At 47.7% G+C, this 20,003-nt stretch overlaps 1 long non-coding RNA gene across 1 annotated transcript in view; it reads left to right on the top strand.

Annotated features, from left to right (window-relative positions):
* Positions 1–20,003, top strand: part of LOC129392345 (uncharacterized) — a 191,468-nt gene that overhangs the window by 104,890 nt on the left and 66,575 nt on the right. Inside the window, exon 2 of the long non-coding RNA XR_008618118.1 lies at positions 878–1,080. This is a non-coding gene — a long non-coding RNA (uncharacterized lncRNA). The remainder of the gene's footprint in view (positions 1–877; positions 1,081–20,003) is intronic.

The following is a 20,003-nucleotide window of genomic DNA, read 5'->3' as shown; positions in this document are numbered from 1 at the left end:
GCTCCTTTAAGCGGCGCGCTTAAACCCCTCTCCTCGCGCACCAGGAAGCAAAGAGGGAAGAAAAGGTCTCTTGTCTCTTAGGCAGCTCCAGACTTCAACCAGACTCCCTCCCGGCTAGCGGGGGCGCACTAGCCCCTTCAGGCTGTGTTCACGCCGCCAACCCCAGTCCTCTCCCTGGGATCCGACCACCGAAGCCCGAGCCTCAGCCCCCAGACCCCGCCCGCCCCAGCGGGTGAGCAGACAAGCCTCTCGGGCTGGTGAGTGCCGGTCGGCACCGATCCTCTGTGCGGGAATCTCTCCACTTTGCCCTCCGCAAACCGCTGCTGCGCTCTCCTCCGCGGCTCCGGAGCCTCCCCCTCCGCCACCCGCAGTCTCCGCCCGCGAAGGGGCTTCTAGTGTGTGGGAACCTTTCCTCCTTCACGGCTCCCTCCCACTGGTGCAGGGCCCGTCCCTATTCTTTGTCCCTGTTTATTCTTTTTTCTTTTGCCCTACCCAGGTACGTGGGGAGTTTCTTGCCTTTTGTGAGGTCTGAGGTCTTCTGCCAGCATTCGGTGTGTGTTCTATAGGAGCAGTTCCACGTGTAGCTGTATTTCTGATGTATCTGTGAGGAGGAAGGTGATCTCCGCGTCTTACTCTTCCGCCATCTTGCCTGCTTCCCTATGTAACTAATATTTGCAGAGAGCCACATGCAGTACTATGATTATAGTTTCTTATACAACTTTTAATTTTCTCAGAAGTTAATAATTGCTCATTTCTTTTCCTTTATTTTGTTTTATGTGTACCAATTACAAATAATTTCCCAAACTCCATGACAGCAATGAAAATCTCTGAATATTTTAAACACAGCACCAAGCAACTTGTTTTGTTTATTTTTCAGAGAGCCTTGAAGAGCCTCCAGCCTGCAGCTGCTGTCTAGACTGTTCTCTGAAAACAGCACCCAGATTCTTACCTGAACTTTCCACCACCTTCTCCAGGGCATGCCCTGCACCCTGGATCCCACTTCATTGTCTTTCTTGGATTCTTCCCTTCTTTTGAGGGGAATACTTCCTCCAGTAACTTCCTGAGGAAGGGGACTAGGAGGTAAGTTTTTGGAGACCTTGTTTGTCTGAAAATGTCCTTATTCTAGCCTCACATTTGATTGATAGTGTGGCTGACTCTAAATTGGAAATCATTTTCCCTCAGAATTTTGAATGCATTGTTCTATTGTCTTCTAGTTTCCATTTTTGTTGAGATATCAGATACCGTTCAGATCCTGAGGTTTCTATGTGACCTGCTTATTTACTTTGGAAGTTTTTAGAATTTCTCTCCATTTCTCTTTTCTATACTTCATGATGGTGTTCCTCAGCATGGTTTAAAAATTTAAAAAAAATTTAAAAAATTATTCTTTTAAAGTTTAATTCATGATGCCATATACTTGGAAGATTTGTTAAACCTTGAAATACATTTCCTTCAGTTCTAGAACAGTATCTAGTATTATTTTTTGATAATTGGATCCTCTCTGTTTTCCAATTTTCTTTTTCTGTAACTCCTATTAGTTGAATAATGGACCTCCTAGGTTAATCCTTGAATTTTATCTTTCTTATTTTCTACTTTTTTTCTATTTTAATGGAGATTTGTTCTATTTTATTTTTCACAATCTGTTGATTAAAAAAACTCTGTTCTCATTTTTTAAATTTCCATGTTTTTTTCTTGTTTCCTGAATATTCATTTTCATAGTTCCCTTGTTCTTATTTCATGAAATGTAATATCTTCTAACTTTTCTGAGGGTATTAAAGTACAAACATTATTATTATTATTATTATTGTTTGTTTCTTGCAATCTCTCTGTTTCCTTTGGAATTCTTTTATCTCCTATTTGCTCTGATCCTTCAGTTAGAGGCTTTTCTCCAACATCTGGTGGCCTCCCATACATATCTGAGAGTGAGGTACCAGATACCCCCAGGGATGCTCCCTGTGCTTGAGTGAGGCTTGATGACCAGTAAGCTTCAGTATAGAGTGATTGGGATGGGGTGACTTGGTTATTTTCATATGGAATTCCTGATGTCAGGTCCTTTCTCTAGGGGTGGTCACTTTCTCCAGAGAGAAATCCTCCCATTATCTGCCTGGAGGAGGGGTATAGGTCTGGGTGAGAAATTTCCAGAAGCTCAGTGGGAGAAGGTGACATGAGTTTTCACTGTTCAGTTTATAGAATTACCCTTATTCTCCCTGTTTTAAATATGGCCCCCAACCCCATGCTCAGCTGTGTCTGCTGTCCTTGAGGGCAGAAACTCTTTGATGCAAACTCTCCAGAGAGTTGGCCTCCCATCTATTTTCATGGTGAGGGTAGGGTGGTCATCTTGCTGGGAAGTGGGGGTAGGATTCCTTTTTCTCATGTGGACTTTCCTAGTTTTTAGCCCCACCTATGCCTCTGCCTTCTGAGGTAGTATTTCTTGCTTCCTCAGTTCCTGGGCCTTTCAGTGTTCTGAATGGGTTTGCTCATACAAAAGCAGGCTTCAGCTTTTTCTGATCCGCTAAGCCAGTTGGCTCTTGCCCATCTGCTTTCCAGCTTCCAAACTGTTGTTGATAGAACTTGTCTTCTGTCATCTTCTCTTTTCTCTGTCCTTGTGGGTATCTGTCATTTTTAGACCTTCACTACTATTTTGGGGGGGTTCTTTTTTGCAGGGTGTGTGGCAGAAATAAGTGTGTATGTTTAGTCCTTTGTGTTTACCCTGGACTCGTGAGTTTTTTCTTTATGATAGAAGCATGAGCAGAGGCACAGATCATCTATTTGTTATGTGTCCTCATGAGCATGGCTTTTATCAGGGCCCTGTTTTCTTGCTGACATGCTGTTGTATGCCAGAAAACCCAACCCAAATGGCTTAAACAGTAAAGAGATTTATCTCATCTAATGATAAGCTCTGGGGTAGGATGGCTCCAGGTTTGGTTAATTTAGCAGCTCAACAATGTCATTGAGGGCACAAGTTCTTTCCATTTTTCTACTCCACTTTAGTGCCCTTCATGGTCACAAAGTGGCTGCTGTGGTTCCTTCCACTCAACCTTCATGTCCTTGTATACAAGTGTCCACAAGCAGAAAAGATAGCATCCCTTCATTGTTTTCCTCTCTTTAAAAAAGTAAAATTGTGTCTTAGTCTGTTCAGGCTGCTCTAACAAAATACCACAGATTGGGTATTTTATAAACAGCAAACATTTATTTCTCACAGTTCTGGAGGCTAGGAAGTCCAGAATCGTGGTCTGGCAGATTCCATGTTTGGTGAGGGCTTTCTGGTTCATTTAGGTCACTGTCTTTTTGCTGTTTCCTCACATGGCCGAAGGGGCTATGGATCTCTCTGGAACCTCTTTTTTAAGGGCACTAATCCCATTCATGAGGGCTCTGTCCTCATGACCTAATTACCTCCCAAAGGCTCCACATCCTAATACTATCACCTTAGGGGTTAGGATTACAACATATGAATTTTAGGGGGGACACAAATATTCAGACCATGGTGAATTGTTTGAATAGGTGTTATATCCACAGGTTAGCAATCTAAAATACTTAAAAGGCATACAATAAAAAGTCTCCCTATTACTCCTATCCTTTCTTCTGATGAATAGGATTTTCTTATTTATTCTTGATGCCAAAAACTTGGCCTCTGTTTACTGGTGCCAAATTGAACCTTGGAGACAGAATTTTGGGTGAAGTAGAATAGAATAGCTTTATTGCTTTGCCAGGCAAAGGGGGACAGAGTGGGCTCCTGCCCTCAAAAACTGTGTGTCCCAACCCCAGAGGATTTGGTGAGGAGTTTTATAGTAATGGTTCAAGGGTGGGGTTGCTGATAAGATTAAGTCGTGTGCAGGGCCTACACTCCTTTAATCTGATCTCAGGTAATCTCTTGATGAGCTTCTCTGGTTCCTTTAATCTGGCTTCAGGTGGTCTTCTCTGGAATGAAGAATGCTGACATTTTCCATTTGTTGGGGTTTTAGTTCTGTAAAGAGCTCAGACATATTGTTATGTGTATCCTTTGAGGTGGAACCAGGACCTTTGCCTCAAGGCTGCATTATTGTTTCTTGGCTGCTCCCACCTTGTCTCCGCATCCCCTCCCTACCCTGATTAGCAACTGTTTGAATCTGCCCTTGGGAACTCAGGGAAGGTCATGGAGGCTGGATTCTGTTTCCTACAAACAAGAAACAGGGTACGCAGAAAGGCTTCCATGTCCAGGAACCCCACAGGGTCCTGCTCAGTTTCATTCTTCCAGAATCTCTTTGTGTAATAAGGCATATTACAAGCAAATATGAACATATAGTTTTATCTATCTCACTGTCACTTTTCCATGCTCTAAGCATTTTTTTAAATTAAATTAAATTTATTTATTATATTTGGCTGCATTGCGTCTTTGTTGCTGCACGTGGGCTTTCTCTAGTTGCGGCGAGCGGGGTCTACTCTTTGTTGCAGTGCGCAGGCTTCTCATTGTGGTAGCTTCTCTTTGTTGTGGAGCACAGGCTCTACGCGGGTGGGCTTCAGTAGTTGTGGCACTTGGGCTTCAGTAGTTGTGGCACTTGGGCTCCATAGTTGTGGCTTGTGGGCTCTAGAGCGCAGGCTTAGTAGTTGTGGCACATGGGCTTAGTTGATCTGTGGCACATGGGATCCTCCTGGACCAGGGCTCGAACTCGTGTCCCCTGCACTGGCAAGCGGATTCTTAACCACTGTGCCACCAGGGAAGTCCCTCTAAGCATTTTTTGACACTGCTTTTTTTTTCACTGAGCAAAATATTTTGGTACATAAAGCACATCCTTAACATTGTTTTATAGCTATATTATATTGCATTATGTGCATGTAACCTAATTTGTTTAAACAGTCATCTTTTGATAGATATTTAGGTTGTTTCCCATATTTGCTGTTATAATAAATTCTGAAAATCTGTTAGTTTTCCTAGAGGATAAATTCCTAGAAGTAAAATTGCTGAGGCAAACGGGGTATGTATTTGTGACCTTGACAGATGTTGCAAATTGCCCTTCCTGGGGTTTGTACCAGTTTATTCTCCCATCAACACTGTTTGAAGGGCTGGTTTCGCAACAACCCACAAGGTATCTTCTCAACCTTTGGATTCTTGCCAATCTGACAGGTGAAAAATGGTCCTTGTGTCTCTATTTAAGAGCTAAGAAACCATTCCCAGGAGTTTCTCCAGCAGACTTGTTCTCCTGAGCAAGGTCTCCTTGGCCAGAATTTTGTCATGTGCTGCCTCCTAAACCAGTCATTGGCAAAAGGAATGAAATGACTCTAATTGGTTTAAATTAATCCAGATTAACATCCTCTGGTGGGGTTGGTATCGGGGCAGCCTTCCCACTACAGGGATGCCTGGACAGCACTGGGTTCTGTTAGTGAGGGAGATGGGGTTAATGCTGTGGGGTAGGCACCCAGCAGTGTCTGGGATATTCCTGGTCCACCACTTGCTAGAGAGTTGGGCTCAGACCTGTGCCTCCAAGATCTGGAAGTCTCCTTCTAGGACTCCCCATTCTCATGCGGTCAATGCTGGTAGGCTGCCTGGGGTGGGAGGATGGTTTGTGGTCGCACAAACAGCCTGATCTCTGATCAGAGCCAAGATACTGGTTGCATAAACCAGGTCAGAGAAGAGTCTAGGCTTTAGAACTGGCAGCCCTGGGTTCAAATGCCCCCTCCGCCACTTACTAGCTATGTGACCACTTAGCCTCTCTAAGCTTCAGTTTTCTCAGTTGTAAAACTGGGCCAGGAACTCCTGCCTCAGTAGCTGTTGGGAAGTTGAGTGGAATGTATACCATGCGCCCATCCCAGGGCCTGGCCCACAAGGAGTTACTAAGCAGAGGCCCGTCCTGGCTGACGTCTTCTGTCCCCCAGAAGGCAGGGAAGAATATTCCATGAGCTCTGTCCTGGGTCCTGAGCTCCTGGGTGTGGCCGGGGAGGGGGCTCAATCGACCCTGTGTCCTCCAGGCCCAGCACACAGCCAGAGATTCAAAAAAGTGCTCCATCTGTGCTTGTCGATTGAATGAGAGAGCAGCAATAAGTTAGCACAAAAGCTGCTGCTACACATCCTAACGGTGTTTGGCTTTTAAGGCCATATTGAGGCAGAATTTCCCTTGATACCAATCTGTATCGAATCATTTACACATGCCGTGCCTCCCGATGACACGCACTGTTTATCTGCAGCATCAGCTCCGTATTGATTTATCAATGCCCATTTTGCACAAAGATCAATCATTAATTGCATCTCCGTAGACATGGGAATACAACCTGTTTGCCATGTAGAGTGCAGCCCTGAGCTGAGAGCCTGCTGAAGACTTTGTTTGCTCCTTGTGAGTTTTCCTACACATGGTGCTGCTTTAATGGCCAGTGCCCAGGTCCTGAGTGACCAGCCATCTCCACTGCCCTGGCAGAGGTCAGGACCACGGGAGACCTGATGGCCATGCTGGGTGTGTGTGAAGGTATCTGGATGGATGAGAGAGAGTGACCTTGTGGAACGGGCTTTTTTTCGGGGGGGTGCATGCAGCTGGTGGAGACTTCTCTCCCGTGACCCTTCCTGGGGTGGGTGTCTCCCCCTTTAGCTCTGCCTCTCTGGTCATTTCTCCTGTAGACGGAACACCTCAGAGCAGGATATGTTCTAGCTTGTCTGTTTCCCTGGGGCCTGCCACACACACAGTAGGGCCTCAATGAAGGCTGGCTTGAGGATGAAATGTACCATTTTCTGGGTTTCCCTGTGGTGCTTCTAGATGGTCTGGGAGCTGGTGAGTGGTGGTGGCGAGGCTCGGGCAGTAGGTGGCGCTCTGTCAAAGTCTGCGATCCGTGTCTGGGAGGAAAGCTGTCAGGAGAGCTTCAGAATCCACCCCAACTCCAAAATTAACAGAAAATGACGATTGAGCATTTCTTTAAAATTTTTTGAAATGATATTGGAAAGCCTTATTTCATAAATGTTATGGAATTACAGTCAGTCAACTAACATAATATCCATTTGTTAAGCACCTACTAAGTGCCAAGCATGGTATTAGCGTATTAATTCTGCTGGAGTGTTCCTCTTTATGTAACATGTCCCCCTGTCTAATTTATCTGTATTACTTACCTTTTAGAGGAATACATTGATGAATTGCTCTATTAAAAGAGAATAAAGATACTTAAAGTCCTTAATGGGAGAGGACTCACAAAGGAGTTTTTAAGACTAACTTAGAACTGTGTAGAACACTCAGCACGTTATGCTAATTTTTCTTTCAGAGGCTGAGCAGCTTAGAGGGGAAAACACTCAGCCTGTTCCCATCTAGTTGCAGAAGCTGGGTAATCTGTGTCTCATCAGTGCTAACAAATATACCCCCTAATAACAGTTTGTGTTTGTAACAGTGAGAAATGCTTCCCTGGAAAATATTATCAGCACTTATCTTACAGATTATATCTTATTATCTTACAGATAATATCTTATTACCTTACAGATTATACTCTCACTCAGTGGAGGGTCCCAGTAAAAATATAATAGCAGATTGCAGCCGATGGGCTCTCTATTTTTATGTTAGAGACTTCATTATTTTGCAAAGTGGAAAGAAATTCTTTGAAAACACAGGCACCTAGTGCACACGCACAATTGCCAGAGCCCAAAGCTGGGAGGGGGCCTGGGGTTGGGGGTAGGGCTGCAGCCTGTCAGGAAGCTGTGGGAGCTGGCAGGCTGGGGGGTGCTGCCTTCCCCAGGACCGGCAGAGTGAGGGGTAGCTCTGAACCCTTCCTGCTCCACGGCCATCTTCCCTGCTAGACTGTCAGCTCCATGAGGACAGGGTCAGGGTTAGGGACAGGGTGTATGATTCCTGCTGTCACCTAAGCAGCCAGCGATGTGCCTGGCACACCTAGGGGCCTCAGCAATCCTGGGTTACCCCAGGTGTTGGAGCTACAGGAGAAATAGCCAGAGAGGCAGGGCTAAACAAGGTGTCACCCAGGGACTGGGCAAGCACTTTTCTGCGTGCCTGGGCCACCTCTCGAGGCCTCGGGCGGGAAGGAGCCCAGGCTCATGAGGGCTGACCCCAGGGCAGGACTGTGGTCTTGGAGATGCTGGTGTGAGGATGGAGGGGGGAGATCTGCCTGAACTGAGGAAGCTGGTGGAGGCTACTGGAGAAGGTAAGGTAAGCATAACGTGAGGGGGGCATTAGCAAGGCTGGAAGCAGGCATGAGATTAGGGGTGTGTAGGCCAGGGGGTGGCGTGGGGCAGGGAGAACCTGGCTTGATGAGACCCCAGACCCCAGAGGCACCCTAGCCCAAGGCCCCTTTCCATTCTTTTCGTCCTTGGAGGAGAACTTGGGGCTGTTCCTCTCCCAGAGGCCCCCTCTCCCTTTCTCAAAGGGCTGTTCCCCTTCCACGAAGCGATGTCTCTGCCGATGGCAGCGGTGCCGTGGGTAGTGAATCTGTGGACAGGTTTCACCTGCATGTCAGCAGCCGGGCATTTCTCTGAGGGTGGCCGCTTGTGCTGATCAGGGAGGAGCTCACAGCCCAGTGGAGGAAACAGAATCATCACGTGGGATGCTGCAGTTCACAGGCCACGAGGGGAGTCTCTTCCATAAGTCTTTGTGTCTCCAGGCCAAGCACAGAGCAAGTTCTGATCTTAGTGAACTGAAGAGAATTAAGTTTTGGGGCTCATGGGGATATCAGGGACTGAGAGTGCGGGCTGGGGCTGAGCCGCGGCATACATCGAGTCTGGGGAGGGCTGATAAGCAGGAGGGGGCGAGGCACCCCAGGCTGACGCAGTGACAAGGGTGAAGGCTTGGAGGTGGGAAACACGGTGACGTTAGGGGTGCCTGGGCTGTCTGAAGTGTGGTGTACAACAAGGGGGGCAATGCCTTTGGGCCCAGATCAAGAGGACCTGGGATGCCAGAGTGAGGTGTCTGCACTTGCTTGGGAATCTGGGCAGGGTATGCCCAGATGGGGTGGCACCTCAAGGGCAGAACTACACAGAGAGGCCAGAAGCTGGGGCTGTCCCGGCCTGGCCAGCTGAGGAGGCTCAAGAACAGCTTGGGGGACACGGGGCTCCAGCCTGAAGCTTGAAGCCAGCTGGCTTCTCGTCCAGCAGATCGTGAGAGACCCCGACCCTTATTCTGGAAGGAGGAGCAACACACGGGGGTCTAGTGTCAGTCTCCCGGCAGGGCCAGGGGCTGCTCTAGGGCCCATCACGCCCCCTCAGTTGGGGATGGAGCTCGTGCTCTCTGGCGGAGCCCCAGATCTGGCAGCCTCCAGGCCCAGGCAGCCCGCACACTGGGCCGCCACCTTCTCTTAGGGGGGTGCATCCAGGTGAGACTCCTCACTCAGGTTCCACAAACCCTCCAGAGTCTGTGCCACGGAAGACGCCCCTGCCCACACCAGCCTGTGTGCCGTGTGAGGTGTTGCAAGGGGCACAGGGCTCTGTTCTTTGCTTACAGATAAGAGCCGAGCACCCGAGTCTCTTTAACGCCAGCGTAGGTGATTTTCCTCTTGCAGCTGAGGTCAGAAAAGTACCCGGGATAGGATGATTGGTTCAGGGAGAGAACAAAGAAAAACAGCCGCCTCTACTGTGCGAGGGAACACGTAAGGAGCTCCAGGTGAGCAAGGGAGTTTGTAAAGACAAGAGAGTCACAGACAGTCATCAGCTGTGGGCAGTGAGAACAGAACTGGGAACAATAATCTTTGCCTGAGTGACAGGGTCCAGGCTCCCCACAGGGCACTTGAGGACCTTCTGTTCTGACCCTGCCCGCTTTTCTCCCGGGTCTCCACTCCCCTTGTCCCCGACCAGGTGGCTGCCCAGCTCTCCCAGACCTCAGCCCTTCCCTCTGCCTCCAGAACCCTTCCCTGTCATCAAGCTCTGCGTCAGGGAGTCTTCCCTGGCTCTCCAGTGCAGAAAGGCCCTGGTCGTTCTGGACCCAGAGCTCACCCAGTCACCCATGCACCGGCCCGTTGGCTTCCCTCCCTCCCCTTCACCATGGTTGGGTCCCTTGAGGGTGGGGACTATCATATATATATATTTTTTTGTCTCTCTGGCTCCAGGGTCTTGCTTGGGGCCTGAGATGATGTTTGGGGTGTGAACGGATGAAGTAGGAGAGGATGCATTCTGACAATTTTGGGGTGACAGGAGTCAATGGGGGTGCTGTGCAGGAAATGGGGCTGGGCAGGGGACCTGGTGCAAAGCTCCATTGCTTGGTGGAAAAATGCTAGTTCTCTGAAGGGCTGTGTGTCTGCACAGTTTAGTACTTGCTGCTGCTTGGCATTCTTTTCCTTGGGCTGACCCTGGGCAATCTGAGGGTGCATATTTTATTCTATTCATTTCTATATCATCATAGTCTAGTTCTGGACCTGAAAAACAGTAGGAACTCAATAAACACTTGCTGACTTACTGATTGGACTCAGTGTGTTGTAAATGTATGCAAACCCTCTTATCTCTCTGGGCCTCAGTTTCTCCATCTGTAAACAGGGAGTGAGTTGGAGAGGCTCCTCTGGTGTCTTGAACTCTCCAGCTGTGACTCTGATGCTGGGTGCTGGGCGCTGTGAGTTTCTCCAAGTCTCTGCCACCTTCCCCCTTCACTGGGGCCCAGAGAGGGTGTGTGGCTGCATCCCCAGGGCTGAGCCCACAGCTGCAGGCCCTGCTGACCCGTAGGACATGGTGTCCACGTCCTTCTACAGCGCCTGCCAGGGTGCACTCATGCTTGTGGGGAGCTGTGCCCTGGGACATATGCCAGTGAAGGATCGCACCCATTGGGTGGGTTGCTGTGATTAGCTGGGCTCTGACCTGGCTACGAGGAGAAGGAGGGGGGCAGAGAAAATGGGCGTATGCTGCTGCTTGTGGGAGAAGGCCTCCAAGCTGCTGGGGCTCTGTGCCCTGCTCCTTTGGGGAAAGGGTCAGTGGATCCTGGTGTTCTAGGAGGTGGCAAGTGAAATTAAAGCCCTGTGCCCAGAAGACCTGCAGAGCCGTGCACATATTTAAGGGTGAGGCACTAAATAGCAGGGCGGAAGTGCGTGTGTGTGTGTGTGTGTGTGTGTGTGTGTGTGTGTGTGTATGTGGCCCAGCAGTTGGCTTCACTGAGGGTAGATGGAATTGAGGGGTGCATTAGTTTCCTAAGGATGCTGCAACAAATTACCATGAATGGTTCTGGAGGCCAGAAATCTGAAATCAAGGTGTCGGTTGGCAGGACCACACTCCCTGCACAGGCTCTAGGCTTCCTCGCCTCTTCCAGCTTCTGGATGACTCCTGGTGTTTCCTGGCTTATGGCAGCACAGCCCCAATCTCTGTCTTCACATGGCCGTCGTCCTTATGTCTCTCTCTGTCCTTTTCTGTCTTTTAAAGGACATTCTCATTGGATTTAGGGCCCTTCTAACACAGTGTGGTGTCATCTTGATTCTTACCTTAATCACTTCTGCAAGGACCCTATTTCCAAGTAAGACCGCATTCTGAGGTTCTGGGTAGCCATAAATTTGGGGGGAAAACTATTAAACCCACCGCCAAGTGGCCACTGGTCCATCTATATCTGTAAATCTCTTTTCTTGAGGTGGTAATTTTCTTTTGAGCCGGGTTACCAGTGTTCCCAGCACCAGGCAGGGGAAGGGAGCTGGGGTTCTTGTCTTTGGGTAGGTGGACCCTCACTCCATTCATTTTCTGCAGTGCCTGGGGTCCCAGAGAGCAGGGACTTGGGACCAACCTCTCCTGAGAGCAAGCCCCCAGCTTTCTGTGTGTGCCAGGCAGGGAGGGCACTGGGGGTGTACAGGCTTCATACACAGATTTGCAAGCAGTCCCTCTGTAATGAGTGTCACCTTTGCCCCCGCTCTCAGAGGTACCTGGGACCTCTGATTCCAGGGCCCGTTCTGGGGGGAAGAAGTGCAGATCCACTGTTTCTAGGGTTTCCACACTGCCGACTTTGTCTTGGTTTTCTCCGATCTGCTCTGCTGGGTCGTCTTCAGCCACCTGCTTCCCAGCTTCCCAGATTTTCTCTGAGGGCCTGATCTCACCCCTGCTCATACTTTCTCCTTAAAAATGTCACTCTCCAGAAAGACCTTCCCAGCCCTCTCACCCACTCATCTTTGTGCCGTATACCCCATGCTTCCTTCTTGGCACAAGTAACAATTTGTCTGTACACAGCCAAGAGCTGTGTCCTGTCTGCTCGTCCCTCTGATACTCTCCTCCCCATCCACTTCAGGGCCAGGAGCTGACCCATAAGGGCCGCATCAGTGCCCCCCACTCACCTCTGGCTTCCTGTTGAGTTCATTTAGTTGGCTACTGGCAGGAGAGGGGAGGGTAGGAGGAAAGTGAGCTTGGCATTTTTATTCTTCTGGCCCCTTCCCTGATGGGTCTCCATGGGCTGGCTGTATCCCTTTGCTGAAGGCCTCAGCCCCCATCAGGTGGTCCTCTCCGTTCGCACACCCTCTCAGTGTTCCAGTAACTTCTCTTTCCCTTTGACCCTTCAGGCCTAGAAGTGGTTACTATGCCCTCTTTAAACACAGCCTATGCCTTGAAAGATAGTCCATCCTCAAGTACCAGGTTTGACCGTGCCTACTCTCCTGCTACACTTTTCTTGCTAATTTACTTGCTTACTCTTGTTCAACCCTCCCAGACTATCAGCTTTGTGGGGACTGGCACTGTCTGTTTTCATTGCTGAACCCCCTGAGCTTACCTCAGGGTCTGACACACGCTGGGTGCTCAATCAATGCCCATTAAATGAGAGACCACACCCACACATGCATACACACTTGCACACATATGCCCATGCAGACAGACAGACGACACACACACACACACACTCACTCACCCACTCACACCCACTCACCCACTCACACCAAAGGCCTCTGCAGTTTTTGGCAGCTTGGAGTCTTCAGATAGTTGAGAACAGAGCTTGCTCCACAGTAGGTGGGCCTGGACCTTCTCAACGCCCTTCCAATGATTTGAGATGCAGTTTGTGGAAGCTGCCAGTGTTCCTGCTGTGTGGCCCCAGTGGGTCAGCCTAACCTCTCTGACCTTCAGTTTCTCTCACAGAGATAGTGTTAACTGCTCTGTGACCACCTTCCTCGGTGACCCTGGAGGTTATGTGCCACCTTCCGCTGTTCTGCCAGTGACCCCTGGGGATCAGAGTGCAGGATGCTTAGGATGTACCTGGTTAGCTGTGGCAGCAGCAGGAGGTTCACATGAGCCTAGAGGGACTTGCCCGGGAGTGGTGGTGGGGGGAGACTTCTGTGAGGGGGTTATTGCATCACATCGCCTTCTCGCTAAGGGTTTACTCAGGCTGCAGTCAAGCCCCAGTTGTCTATGGGATTTATTGTCTGAAAGGGGAGGCGGAGGCCCAGGAGAAGTCAGCTGGACAGCTGGGTATCAAGAGTGATGCAGGCCCAGTCTTGGCCCCCTCAGCCGGCGGGAGACTGAAGAGAACAGGCTTCTGTGCTAGGGAGGGGGGCTTCCATTCAGCTGAGGGAAATAGACACACACCCAGAGCCCTTCTTGCTATTCCCTCCTCTCCTCGTCTTCTCTTACCTTCCTTCTGCTGGATTTCTCTTCTCCCTTCCCTTGGTCTGGCCGAGAGAGTGCCTGGAACTTTCTGGAAGGTTTCTTGGGGAGGCTGGGGAATGGGGCCCCTTCTCACTGAGGCTTTAGAAGGAAGCCATAAGACCTCTCTGAGTTCAGGTTTCTATTACACGTGTAGAATGTAGAAGCTGATGATAGTGTATGAAAATTCAATAAACCTTGAAAACAGCATCAGGGTTGATATCTGTAATTTAAAATAATGGATACCAAGAAATTGTTTCTCATTTATCTCACTGCTGAGATTGTGGCACGAAAGAGACTTCATTAAGCGTAGATTTTTTTTTTAAAGAAAAAAATAGTGTCATTTATCTCAATCAATGACAGAAGCGGGAGGTGGCCAATGATGATGTTTAATAACACCCGAGCAACAAAAGCCTCGGTTCCTTCACAGTTTGGGACAAGTAAATGGATACACAGAATCACTTCACAGTGGGAGAGGTACAGAAACTTAAAGTCTCATTCTGACACACAAGTACCACTTGTCATGTGTTAAGCAGCACATCTGGCTTGTGGTATTGTTCCAAAATTAGGGGGGGAAGAGGGGACTAAATTGTGGCTGGGTCCCGGGCCACAGCTGGCCAGAAACCTCCCTCCACCGCTCCCCCATCCAGAAGCCTTGAACTGAAGCTGGGGGAGCCTGTGAGAGAGCCTATTTTTGGCCCTTTGCCTGCTGCCACCTCCCAACATGGGCTGTGCTTGGCTGGAGAGATTCCTCAAGTGTGCGTGTATGTATGTATATGCATGTGTGTGTATATACACGTGTGTGTATATGTATATATCCATGTGTATGTATATATGTGTGTGCATGTCTGTCTGTCTGTCTGTGCCATGTCTAGGCTTCCCTCTAATGAGTTAGGAGACACCATTCCTCTTTTTGCTGTATTCCCATTTCAGAAACCAAAAATCCAAGAGTCTAGTTCCTACAAGTGACAGGTTGGCAAAGCAGGAGGCAATCCACGTGAGGGTGATTAATTAACTCCCTTTTTAGGACAAAGAGCATTTAACCCACCATCTTAAGCCCCTCCACAGTCCCTGCATGGCCGGTGGTGGAGGGCAAGGCCTGCTCCTGGGTCCAAATCCATGGGCATCTGGACGGGGAGGCTCCAAGGTTTGGATCATTTGTTCCTTTGATCTTATGCTGGTTGTGTGCTGTGGGCCAGGTGTAGTGCTGCTTAAAGCCAAGGGGGTTGGTGACAGTGATGCAAGATGATCAGGGACACGGGAGCCCCGTGGGCACTCAGGTGGGCTAGGGTGCGGGACTCCCAGGGCGGAGACCACTCTGCTAATATGCGAACTCCTGCTCCCCTTCGAGCTTCACCCCGACCTCCCCTTCTCTCCCAGCACAGGCTCAGGCTGCTTGTGTTTCAGATGCAGGTCATGTGTGTGAGCCTCTTTTCCCCTTGAACACCCTCCCCCTGTGGAAACAGCAAGCCTAGCTCATGCAGCCACAGAGCCAGGGACATCCCACTGTTAGGACATGGATCAAAGAATGCTAATTGATCAAATATTAAATGTGGGCTAAACACCGCACTGAATAATTCACCTTTTCTCATGTGAGCAACTTTGCAGCAGCTAGAATAGGAAGCAGGAATTTTCAGGCTGATAACAGTGTTAGCAGGGGAGGGGAGGGAATGTTGTTGTTTTCCTGAAGTGTTGCAAAATGTGTGAGAACCCAAGTCTTCACTTATTAAATTCAGTCCTGTAGGGATACAGCATCCAGGTTTTCCATCTCAACATGATTTTTAGAGAATCAGGTGACAGGGACATGGAGGGCATGGAGAGGAGGGGGGAATGTTGTCCTTGGTGGAGGAACAGTTGATGGGACTGGGGATGCTTTGCCTGGAGAAAATAAGGGGCAACCCCACTGTGGTAGGCCAAATCATGGCCCCCCAGGATGTCCTTGCCCTAATCCCTGGAATCTGTGAATATGTTCCCTTACATGGCAAAAGGGACTTTGCAGGTGTGATTAAGTTAAGGTGTGATTAAGAAGGTTAGCCTGGGTCATCCAGGTGGGCCCAATGAAATCACAAGCGTCCTTTTGAGAGAGAGGCAGGAGTCGGAGTCAGAGAAGGAGATGTGATAACATAAGCAGGGTTTGGAGTGATGCCACCATGAGCCAGGGAATGCGGGCAGCCTCCAGAAGCTGCAAAAGGCAAGGAACAATTCTCCTCTAGAGCCTCCAGAAGGGACACAGCTCTACCAACACCTTGATTTCAGCCTTTTATGATCCATATTGGACTTTTGACTTCCCGAATGATAAGGCGATAACTTTGTGTTGTTTTAAGCTACTAGAGTTGTGGTAATTTGTTACAGCAGCAATACTCAGGTGTTTTGGAGTCTCTCCCCGTGCAGCTTGCTATGTGCCTAAAATAGCACCAGCGGACCTACTCCTTTGGGGACACCTGTGGAAAGCAGATATTCTTTATTATAGTTACAATTAGTAACGCTGGTAAGCCCTTACTATGTGCTACACTCTGTGCTAAGAGCTCTACCTGTGTTAGCCTAGTGAGTCCTCATATCAACCTTACAGTCTATGGGGTTCAGAAACCCATCGCTATCCACGCTATATTGTTATCTATTGCTCCGTAACAACTTACAGCTTAAAACAAGATACAATTATTATCTCACAGTTTCTATGGGTCAGGAATCTGGGAGACACTTATCTGGGTGGTTCTCATGAGGATGTCTCACGAGACTGTTGTCAAGGTGTCAGCTGGGGCTGTCGTCATCTCAAGGCTTGACTGGGGGCAGGTCCGCTTCCCAGCTCACTGACGTGTTGGGTGGGAGCCCTGGGGTGCCCTGGCTGCTGGCTGGAGGCTCCAGTCCCCAATCCATAGGGCTGCTCACAACATGGCAGCTGGTTTTCCCCAGAGTGAGGGATGAGAGAGACGATGAGGGAAGGGGAGAAAGGGATAGAGAACTCAAGATGGAAGCCATAGTCCTTTTATCACAATCTCAGAAGTGACAGCCTATCACTTCTGCCACATTCTATCCATTAGAAGCCAGTGACTAGATCCAGCCACACTCATGTGGAGGGGATTATGCAGGGCTGTGAATACGAGAGGCGGAGAGTGTTGGAGACCATGTTAGAAGCTGCCTTCCACACCCGCTTTACAGATGGGATAACAAGTCCAGAGAGGTCAAGCTAGTACAAGTTAGAGCGAGAATTTGAGTCCAGCTCTGTGTGAGCTGGGAGCCCACATTTGTAACAATTTTGCTGTCTCGCGTTTATGAAGCCTAAGTTATTTTAACACTACTGCCACCCTCAGACCTTATTTTGATGCCCCTCCTTGGTGTACGCTCATGTACACCCCAGACCTAGCATGGACCACCCTACACTACTGTGTTTGGTTTGTTGTCTGTCCTGCTAGATGGGATGGTGAGCCGAGTGCTGAATAAATGAATGAAATAAGAAATGAAAGGATGGGCTCAAAGAAAGGAGGGTGTCCTGGCAACATGGAGGCCACAAGGTGCAGCACCCTTCTGTGATGGGGCGGGAGGTCCTGTGCATGGATGTATGTTTCTGTATTTGGTGGTCTCTGTGTGGGCTTTCCCTAGGGTCTCAGAAGCTCACCAGTTTGGCAGCTCCCTCCTTCAGGCCTTGTCTCTCCGGCATCATCTCTGTGGCTCTCTCTCTGCACAATGGGAGGAAGGGGCTATGTTCCAAAGACCAGGGGTTAATGGGCCTTAAAGGGCCTGCTCTGGGAAAGGAGAGGATCCAAGCTAGTGCAGTTGTGTTCATTATACATCTCAGGGGCCTCCATCCTCCTTCCTTTTGGGGCGCCGGGCAGGTGAGAGGCTCAGGGATCCCTAGAACGTTATTGTCTTCCCACAATAGAGAGAGGGCTTCCTCTCACTGCTTCAGCACACCAAAGCCTTGGTGACCTTCTTCCTTAATGCCATTTGCTGAGAACATCTAGGCCAGTGCTTCTCAAAGTGTGGTCCTTGGACCAGCGGCAGTATCACCTTGGACTTGTTAGAAATTTAAATTCTCAACTCTTCCATCCCAGACCTTTTGAAACAGAAACTCTGAGGTGGGACCCAGCAGTCTGTAGCTTAACAAGCTGTCCAGGTGATTCTGATGCATAATAAAATCTGAGAACCACTGCTTTGGCCTTAAAAAAATCCTCTCAAAGCTTCTCCATTTCTTAAAATAAAAATTATCAGAAGTAAAAATCTTCAATATATAATTGAAGATTATATATATTTTTATATAATCCAGCAAAGCAATAGGAAGGAATTTAAATTAGCTGGCGATTAGTATTAACTTATTGGTGCATGTCAATTCATTGTTATAGGGACATATGTGTATTTATAAATATATATCATGTTTAATAGGGTAGAGATTTTACAGTAAATATAGTTTTGTACACTGCTTTTTAAACATTCTCCCATGGCATCACTTGTTCCTGGCTGTCAGGTCCTCCACTGTTGGAATGTATTGTAATTTAACTGATCCCTGGGACTGGTGCATCCACTGATACTGACTGTGAACCGGGAAGATAGACTCACAGTGTAAGCAGATGGCTGGCAAAACCAATGAACTGCTCCCTCTTGGCTTGGAGGGTGGGACCAATGAGGAGGCTCATGAGAGTCTGGCCTCCTGGCAAAGGATGGACACAACCATGGGAAGGCAGAGAAAGGGACAGATGAAGGAGGCGCCACAAGCTCAGTGAGTGCCCAGAGTGGGTTTTTTTGGGGAGGGGAGTCAGAGGTTCAGCATCTGTGTGACCCAGAATGCACTGTCATAGGAACACATTTTTTTTTAAACATCTTTATTGGAGTATAATTGCTTTACAATGGTGTGTTAGTTTCTGCTTTATAACAAAGTGAATCAGTTATACATATACATATGTCCCCATATCTCTTCCCTCTTGCGTCTCCCTCCCTCCCACCCTCCCTATCCCACCCCTCTAGGTGGTCACAAAGCACCGAGCTGATCTCCCTGTGCCATGTGGCTGCTTCCCACTAGCTATCCACCCTGCGTTTGGTAGTGTATATATGTCCATGCCACCCTCTCACTTCATCACAGCTTACCCTTCCCCCTCCCTGTATCCTCAAGTCCATTCTCTAGTAGGTCTGTTTCTTTATTCCCGTCTTGCCCCTAGGTTCTTCAGAACTTTTTTTTTTATTCCATATATGTGTGTTAGCATACGGTATTTGTTTCTCTTTGTGACTTACTTCACTCTGTATTACAGACTCTAGGTACATCCACCTCACTACAAATAACTCAATTTTGTTTCTTTTTATGGCTGAGTAATATTCCATTGTATATATGTGCCACATCTTCTTTATCCATTCATCTGTTGATGGACACTTAGGTTGCTTCCATGTCCTGGCTATTGTAAATAGAGCTGCAGTGAACATTTTGGTACATGACTCTTTTTGAATTATGGTTTTCTCAGGGTATATGCCCAGTAGTGGGATTGCTGGGTCGTATGGTAGTTCTATATTTAGTTTTTTAAGGAACCTCCATACTGTTCTCCATAGTGGCTGTATCAATTTACATTCCCACCAACAGTGCAGGAGGGTTCCCTTTTCTCCACACCCTCTCCAGCATTTATTGTTTGTGTATGTATATATATATATATATATTTTTTTTTGATAAACAGTCATTCGATGTTTATTTTCTGAATGACTCTTTAAAATTGATACGTATTCATAGAGCATTGAAAGTATTAATGGAATAGCTTCTTTGCTTCCAAATAGAGTAACACATTATAAGTTGAAATCATGTCATAAAGCAGCCGAAATGTTGATGCTAGACCACATGCATTTTTCCCTAAAAAATACAAATAAAATAGTTGAAATTAACCCCATACACTCAGATACGAAGACAATAGTTGATACATGTTTTGATATAATATAATGTTAAACAAGGGTGACTCATGGGCTGTATGTCTACTGTATGCATAGAGTTTATTAATCGTCATCACAGAGACAATAACAGGTTTTACTATATATAAGCTGCTGACCTTTTCTCTTGCAACTAGAGAATATCCTGGATCATATATGAATCATAATTTTCCTTGCATCACAAAATACATATTGATATTGACAAGCCTGAATGGCACTCTATGATAAATATTGTCTCTTTTTCTACAGTCAGTTTTATCTGGGACCCAAGGAAGTACCATCCCCCCAGCTTTCTTCATGTAAACCAACTGCCTCTTTTTCTGTTCTCTATCTTCTTTCTCCTTATCTTTCACCTTCCCTTCCCCTCTTTATATGGGCACAATATATTCTGTGTTTTATTATTTCATATATTTTTTGAAAAACTATGTATCTCATTCTTCATTTAAAAATTGGCATATAATGTATTTTTAAAAATTAGTATCCCTGAATATAATAAAACAAATCTCACCCTTTTGTGATCTTTTACTGGTGAGGCCCTCATTTGAAATTTTTGGTATGTTTCAGTGATCTGGATTTTTATCTTTAACATCTTTATTGGAGTATAATTGCTTTACAATGGTGTGTTAGTTTCTGCTTTACA

Source organism: Physeter macrocephalus, chromosome 8 (assembly GCF_002837175.3).
Source record: "Physeter macrocephalus isolate SW-GA chromosome 8, ASM283717v5, whole genome shotgun sequence".
NCBI lineage: Eukaryota > Metazoa > Chordata > Mammalia > Artiodactyla > Physeteridae > Physeter > Physeter macrocephalus.
Note: the sequence above shows the minus strand (reverse complement) of the source record. Positions and strands in the feature narration are given on the sequence as shown.